This window comes from Hyla sarda, chromosome 7, assembly GCF_029499605.1.
Source record: "Hyla sarda isolate aHylSar1 chromosome 7, aHylSar1.hap1, whole genome shotgun sequence".
Taxonomy (NCBI): Eukaryota; Metazoa; Chordata; class Amphibia; order Anura; family Hylidae; genus Hyla; species Hyla sarda.
Genome location: NC_079195.1, coordinates 43,414,338 through 43,423,147, shown reverse-complemented (window position 1 = coordinate 43,423,147; position 8,810 = coordinate 43,414,338).

The following is an 8,810-nucleotide window of genomic DNA, read 5'->3' as shown; positions in this document are numbered from 1 at the left end:
TCTTTACTAGGGCTCTGGAACCTGACTCGGTGAAATTCAACATAATATTTTACATAATATCTAAAAAGCATCATAACATCTTCAAAAAGAGAATATCCAACGGTTCAATTAATATGTACACAACAAATAAGACTGAGATCTAGATGCCTAGTATCCAAGGTTAGAATGCAATTTGCTTCTCTGTCCAACCAGTTTAGCCCAGTCTCCCAGCATACAGGTTGAAGAACACACCTCTAAGGTTCGAAACGCTCTGAGGATCTATTTGTTTTTACTCTGGACTCTTAAATGTTGTATAATAAACTATGAATGCTGGGTATTATCCTTAATGTGGACCATATGTGAATGGTACTGATGTGGGTTTCGCAGGACTGAACCAGCTTCTTCCTGGGGTACTGACCACTGTATCTTGGCAGGATGTAAGAGATTTTTTAGTTCAATCAAAGGTTTGTTGAGTTTTAGAGTAAGTCTATAGCAGATTTTGAATGTACATGGATGCATCTTGTTTACATGTTGTACTAAACTGTCAACAAGGGTCTTAAAGGGGTACTCCGCTGCTCAGCGTTTGGAACAAACTGTTCCGAACGCTGGACCTGGGAGCTCGTGAACTCATAGCCCCGCCCTCTCATGAGATCACGCCCCACCCCCTCAATGCAAGTCTATGGGAGGGGGCGTGACGACTGTCACGCCCCCTCCCATAGACTTGCATTGAGGGGGCGGGGAGAGACGTCATGAAGGGGCGGGGCTATGACGTCACGAGCTCCCGACTCCAGCGTTCGGAACAGTTTGTTCCAAACACTGAGCAGGGGAGTACATCTTTAAGAGAGTTATTTTAGAGCATTGTATGAATGGTACTGATAGATAAACGTCACAAATCAAATAGAATTGTGTTTATTATGCATAATAATAATAAATGGAACCAGTTGGCACCGGGTAGTAAGTTTATTATTGTTTAGTGCTTTCTTCGGTAAATATTATATAAAGAAAAATGATACAGACCTGTTAGGACGATTCAAAGACCTTAAAGGAGTACTCTAGTCCAGAGTATTCCTGCTCCATCCTGCCCGGGCTGCAAAATAAATGAAAATGAACCCTAACTCACCTTCCTGGGTTCCCGCGGAGCGCCACTACAGCTGTTCGGTCCTCCGGTGCATCTCCTTCATACTTCCGGGTGTAACGAAGCGTCACATGGCGCTCAGCCTATCGCCGGCCGAGGCTGAACATCGCGGTGGCCGGCGATAGGCTGAGCGCCATGTGACGCTTCGTTACACCCGGAAGTATGAAGAGGATGGACTGGAGGACCGAACAGCTGTAGTGGCGCTCCGCGGGAACCCAGGGAGGTGAGTGATGGTTCATTTTCATTTATTTTGCAGCCCGGGCAGAACGGAGCAGGAATACTCTGGACTAGAGTACTCCTTTAATATAAGGCAAGCACATAGGACCAAAACCCTACTTAAACAATGCTTATAACAGAATCTGACAGGAGGTTTTAGAATCCCCTTTTTCTGACCTATTAGATAAAGGGGTTGCCCGGAGACTACATTTTATGCCTAGATGGGGCCAGGCTGGGCTAAATAAATGCATTTTAAAAAATCCACCTGCCCTGATCCCCTATGCTGCCATTCTGACAGTGTCCAGTGCCAATATTGGTCCATTCACTGGATGATACAGGACACCTCTGTGGCCAGTGATTGGCTGTGTGGATGCTTTGCTAAGCAGTTGGACGGGACACTGTTGGAACAGAAGCAGTGGGGGATCAGGGCAGTTAAGTAAAGATTTTGTATTTATTTACTTAGTTATTTTAGTAACTTGTTTATTTATTTAGCCCAGTCTGGTCACATTAAGACATAAAAAATAGTCACTGATCTACCCCTTGAACCAAATCAAGATAACTGGGTAGTAACCTTAGGCTGGTTTCACACTGGGTACATTTTTCTGCTCATATTTAAGTTTACAAGCAGATATTACGAAAAATGTTTTTGCAGATACAATTTAAATATTACAGCCACATTTTTTTCGGGAAATCTGCGCATTTTACACAGTGTGAACCCAGCCTTAGTCACTTACTAGTATCCCGATTAACTTTTTGTTAGGACAACATTTATACTAGTGAAAAGACTGATCTAAAACTTCCAACTCTTTCCAAAGAACACTCTCACATAATGGGACAGTACAAGATGGGATCAAAGACAAGAAAAAGTATCATGGAGCCCGAAGAGCTGACCAGACAGGTCACATTTACCATTGAGGAAAAGAATTGAAAAGAGGAAACCCCAAGAACCCCAATACAGGATCTAAACAGACAACTGGGAAAGAGAGCATACTGAGAGATATACTGAGTGACATACTGAGAGATATACTGAGTGATATACTGAGAGATATACTGAGAGATATACGGAGAGATATACTGAGAGACATACTGAGACATATACTAAGTGACATACTGAGAGACATACTGAGAGATATACTGAGAGATATACTGAGAGATATACTGAGTGATATACTGAGAGATGATATACTGAGAGATATACTGAGAGATATACTGAGTGATATACTGAGAGATATACTGAGAGCATACTGAGAGATATACTGAGTGATATACTGAGAGATGATATACTGAGTGATATACTGAGAGATATACTGAGTGATATACTGAGAGATATACTGAGAGATATACTGAGAGATATACTGAGTGATATACTGAGAGATGATATACTGAGAGATATACTGAGAGATATACTGAGTGATATACTGAGAGATATACTGAGAGCATACTGAGAGATATACTGAGTGATATACTGAGAGATGATATACTGAGAGATATACTGAGTGATATACTGAGAGATATACTGAGTGATATACTGAGAGATATACTGAGTGATATACTGAGAGATGATATACTGAGAGATATACTGAGAGATATACTGAGTGATATACTGAGATATACTGAGAGATATACTGAGAGATATACTGAGAGATATACTGAGAGATATACTGAGAGATATACTGAGTGATATACTGAGAGATATACTGAGAGATATACTGAGAGATATACTGAGTGATATACTGAGAGATATACTGAGAGATATACTGAGTGATATACTGAGAGATATACTGAGTGATATACTGAGTGATATACTGAGAGATATACTGAGAGATATACTGAGTGATATACTGAGAGATATACTGAGAGATATACTGAGAGATATACTGAGAGATATACTGAGTGATATACTGAGAGATATACTGAGTGATATACTGAGTGATATACTGAGAGATATACTGAGAGATATACTGAGAGCATACTGAGAGATATACTGAAAGATATACTGAGAGATATACTGAGAGATATACTGAGAGATATACTGAGAGATATACTGAGAGCATACTGAGAGATATACTGAAAGATATACTGAGAGATATACTGAGAGATATACTGAGAGATATACTGAGAGATATACTGAGTGATATACTGAGTGATATACTGAGTGATATACTGAGAGATATACTGAGTGATATACTGAGAGATATACTGAGAGATATACTGAGAGATATACTGAGAGATATACTGAGAGATATACTGAGTGATATACTGAGTGATATACTGAGAGATGATATACTGAGAGATATACTGAGAGATATACTGAGAGATATACTGAGTGATACTGAGAGATATACTGAGAGATATACTGAGAGATATACTGAGAGATATACTGAGAGATATACTGAGAGATATACTGAGTGATATACTGAGAGATATACTGAGAGATATACTGAGAGATATACTGAGAGATATACTGAGTGATATACTGAGTGATATACTGAGAGATATACTGAGAGATATACTGAGAGATATACTGAGTGATATACTGAGAGATATACTGAGAGATATACTGAGAGATATACTGAGAGATATACTGAGTGATATACTGAGAGATATACTGAGTGATATACTGAGTGATATACTGAGTGATATACTGAGTGATATACTGAGAGATATGCTGAGAGATATACTGAGAGATATACTGAGTGATATACTGAGAGATATACTGAGTGATATACTGAGAGATATACTGAGTGATATACTGAGAGATATACTGAGAGATATACTGAGTGATATACTGAGAGATATACTGAGTGATATACTGAGTGATATACTGAGAGATATTCTGAGTGATATACTGAGAGATATACTGAGTGATATACTGAGTGATATACTGAGTGATATACTGAGAGATATACTGAGAGATATACTGAGAGATATGCTAAGAGATATGCTGAGAGATATACTGAGTGATATACTGAGAGATATACTGAGAGATATACTGAGAGATATACTGAGAGATATACTGAGTGATATACTGAGAGATATACTGAGTGATATACTGAGTGATATACTGAGAGATATACTGAGAGATATACTGAGTGATATACTGAGTGATATACTGAGTGATATACTGAGAGATATACTGAGAGATATACTGAGAGATATACTGAGGGATATACTGAGAGATATACTGAGAGCATACTGAGAGATATACTGAGAGATATACTGAGAGATATACTGAGTGATATACTGAGAGATATACTGAGAGCATACTGAGAAATATACTGAGAGATATACTGAGAGATATACTGAGAGATATACTGAGAGATATACTGAGTGATATACTGAGAGATATTCTGAGTGATATACTGAGAGATATACTGAGAGATATACTGAGAGATATACTGAGTGATATACTGAGTGATATACTGAGTGATATACTGAGAGATATACTGAGGGCATACTGAGAAATATACTGAGAGATATACTGAGAGATATACTGAGAGATATACTGAGAGATATACTGAGTGATATACTGAGAGATATTCTGAGTGATATACTGAGAGCATACTGAGAAATATACTGAGAGATATACTGAGAGATATACTGAGAGATATACTGAGTGATATACTGAGAGATATTCTGAGTGATATACTGAGAGATATACTGAGAGATATACTGAGAGATATACTGAGTGATATACTGAGTGATATACTGAGTGATATACTGAGAGATATACTGAGAGCATACTGAGAAATATACTGAGAGATATACTGAGAGATATACTGAGAGATATACTGAGAGATATACTGAGAGATATACTGAGAGATATACTGAGTGATATACTGAGAGATATTCTGAGTGATATACTGAGAGATATACTGAGAGATATACTGAGAGATATACTGAGTGATATACTGAGTGATATACTGAGAGATATACTGAGAGCATACTGAGAAATATACTGAGAGATATACTGAGATATATACTGAGAGATATACTGAGAGATATACTGAGAGATATACTGAGTGATATACTGAGAGATATACTGAGAGATATACTGAGAGATATACTGAAAGATATACTGAAAGATATACTGAGAGATATACTGAGAGATATACTGAGTGATATACTGAGAGATATACTGAGAGCATACTGAGAAATATACTGAAAGATATACTGAAAGATATACTGAGAGATATACTGTATATATCAAACTGACATAGAATGGACTGAACATAAGACAACAACACATTATATCTAGTGGTGAAGTCTAGAGATGAGCGAACTTACAGTAAATTCGATTCGTCACAAACTTCTCGGCTTGGCAGTTGATGACTTTTCCTGCATAAATTAGTTCAGCTTTCAGGTGCTCCGGTGGGCTGAAAAAGGTGGATACAGTCCTAGGAGACTCTTTCCTAGGAATGTATCCACCTTTTCCAGCCCACCGGAGCACCTGAAGGCTGAACTAATTTACACAGGATAAGTCATCAACTGCCGAGCCGAGAAGTTCGTGACGAATCGAATTTACTGTAAGTTCGCCCATCTCTAGTGAAGTCCATCAGAGACCATGTGAGATGGGATTACAGGGGAGGCATCTGCAATATACCAAGACGTGTAATGTAAGCAACCTATTTTGCAATAACCAGAGCGCCAAAACTGTATAGGCAGGGGCGTAACTATAGGGGGTGTAGAGGTAGTAGTCACACTAGGGCCATAGGGGGAGATTTATCAAAACCTGTGGACAGGAAAAGTTGCCCAGTTGCCCATAGCAACCAATCAGATCGCTTCTTTAATTTTTCACAGGCCTTGTTAAGAATGAAACGAGCGAGCTGATTGGTGGCTATGGGCAACTGGGCAACTTTGCCTGTCCACAGATTTTGATAAATCTCCCCCATAGTGCCTAAATGGGCCCAAAGACACCTCTTTACTGTGAGAAAACACCACTATTATTAATGACATATGGTAGACCTGGGGTCCTGTTAGGCTGGGTTCACACCACGTTTTGTTAAATACGGCTCCCGTATACGGCTGGAAGGAGGGGGCGGGGCTTAATCGCGGCGCCCGCACTCAGCCGTATTCGGAAACCGTATTTAATGTATGTCTATGAGCCGACCGGAGTGAACCGGAGCCTTTGCCTCTGGTCGGGAAACCGTCTATGGCCGAAAACGAAGCCGACCGGAGGCTGCGGTTCACTCCGGTCGGCTCATAGACATACATTAAATACGGTTCCCGAATACGGCTGAGTGCGGGTGCCGCAATTAAGCCCCGCCCCCCTCCTCCCAGCCATATACGGGAGCCATATTTAACAAAACGTGGTGTGAACCCAGCCTTACAGATTTTTCATTGGGGACCTGAAGCTACAAGTTACACCTCTTACACAGCAATTGATGATAAGTACACACGTGGTAATCCAGGGCTGTATAGCCATACACTAGTACCAATCAGTACATAAAGCAATGGTGTATCAAGTCTACATAATAAAATGCCATGTAAATATTAAGAATATGGGAAGTGCGGGTAAGACTATAAAATGTGTAAATGCAAAAAAAGTGCAAACAAGTATAAGCCATGAAGTGCAGTGTGTGGTGAGGGTGTGATGGAGGGCAGATGTTAATACCCTAGGGGCAGATGGCATGAACCCCTTATGTTCGTGATGCCAGGGCGTGGTTTAACCTCTGCACCACCCGAAGGTATTCCGCTGGATCCTGGGCTAGGCACGGGGCAAAGAATGACTCCGACGCTAAGTTACGGAACAACGGCAGCTTTACTGAGTCAGACAGATGGAATAGTCTTTACAGCTCAGTTAGGTGACCAATGACTTCAGAGACTATAGGGCTCGCTGGGACTTATAGTGGATTTAGACAATTTGCTTCAGGCCCACGATGACTTTATACAGACTGATCTTAACTGACTTGACTAGTGTCACGATTCGGCTTACGGGTTGTGGATCCGCTGTGTCAGCGAGGGATTGGCGTGGACCGTGCTAGTGGACCGGTTCTAAGAGGCTACTGGCTTTCACCAGAGCCCGCCGCAAAGCGGGATGGTCTTGCTGCGGCAGTAGCAACCAGGTCGTATCCACTAGCAACGGCTCAACCTCGCTGACTGCTGAGAAGGCGTGGGACAGAAGGACTAGGCAGAGGCAAGGTCAGACGTAGCAGAAGGTCGGGGGCAGGCGGCAAGGTTCGTAGTCAGGATGGATAGCAGAAGTTCAGGTAACACAGGCTTTGGACACACTAAACGCTTTCACTGGCACAAGGCAACAAGATCCGGCAAGGGAGTGCAAGGGAGGAGATCAGATATAGCCAGGGAGCAGATGGAAGCCAATGAAGCTAATTGGGCCAGGCACCAATCATTGGTGCACTGGCCCTTTAAGTCTCAGAGAGCTGGCGCGCGCGCGCCCTAGAGAGCGGAGCCGCGCGCGCCAGCACATGACAGCAGGGGACCGGGACGGGTAAGTGACCTGGGATGCGATTCGCGAGCGGGCGCGTCCCGCTGTGCGAATCGCATCCCCGACGGCCATGACAGTGCAGCGCTCCCGGTCAGCGGGACTGACCGGGGCGCTGCAGGGAGAGAGACGCCGTGAGCGCTCCGGGGAGGAGCGGGGACCCGGAGCGCTAGGCGTAACAGTACCCCCCCCCTTAGGTCTCCCCTTTTTTTTGTCCGGTGACTGCCTCCCCTGGGATGAGGACACCGGGAAAGAATGGAGGGTTTCCTCAACGGCAAGCAGTACAGGAGGAGTTGGAATGGGGAGGGAGGGCAGAGGGTGAAGCTTGGCACGGGGCAGGGTGACACAAGGATGGGAGCCATGAAGAGGCACAGAGGCTTGCCTGACGGGACTGGGAGGGGGGGAGAGGCACTTCCGATGGCAGGCAGAGTCCCAGTTCTTGATCTCCCTGGTGGTCCAATCAAGGGTGGGAGAATGAAGCCGGAGCCACGGCAGACCGAGGAGGACCTCAGAGGTACAGTTGGGGAGAACGAAGAGCTCAATCCTTTCGTGGTGGGGTCCAATACACAACAGGAGGGGTTCTGTGCGGTAACGCACGGTGCAATCCAGTCTGACTCCATTGACCGCGGAAATGTAGAGCGGCTTGACGAGACGGGTCACCGGGATGCGGAATTTATTAACAAACGACTCCAAAATAAAATTACCAGAGGCACCAGAGTCCAAGCAGGCCACGGCTGAGAGGGAGGAGTTGGCTGAAGGAGAAATCCGCACGGGCACCGTGAGACGTGGAGAAGCAGACTTGGAACCAAGAGACGCCACACCCACGTGAGCTGGGTGCGTGCGTGCGTTTCCCAGACGTGGAGGACGGATAGGGCAATCCACCAAGAAATGCTCGGTACTGGCACAGTAAAGACAGAGATTTTCTTCCCTACGGCGATTCCTCTCTTCCTGGGTCAGGCGAGACCTATCCACTTGCATGGCCTCCTCGGCGGGAGGCCCAGGCGTAGATTGCAACGGATACTGTGGGAGAGGTGCCCA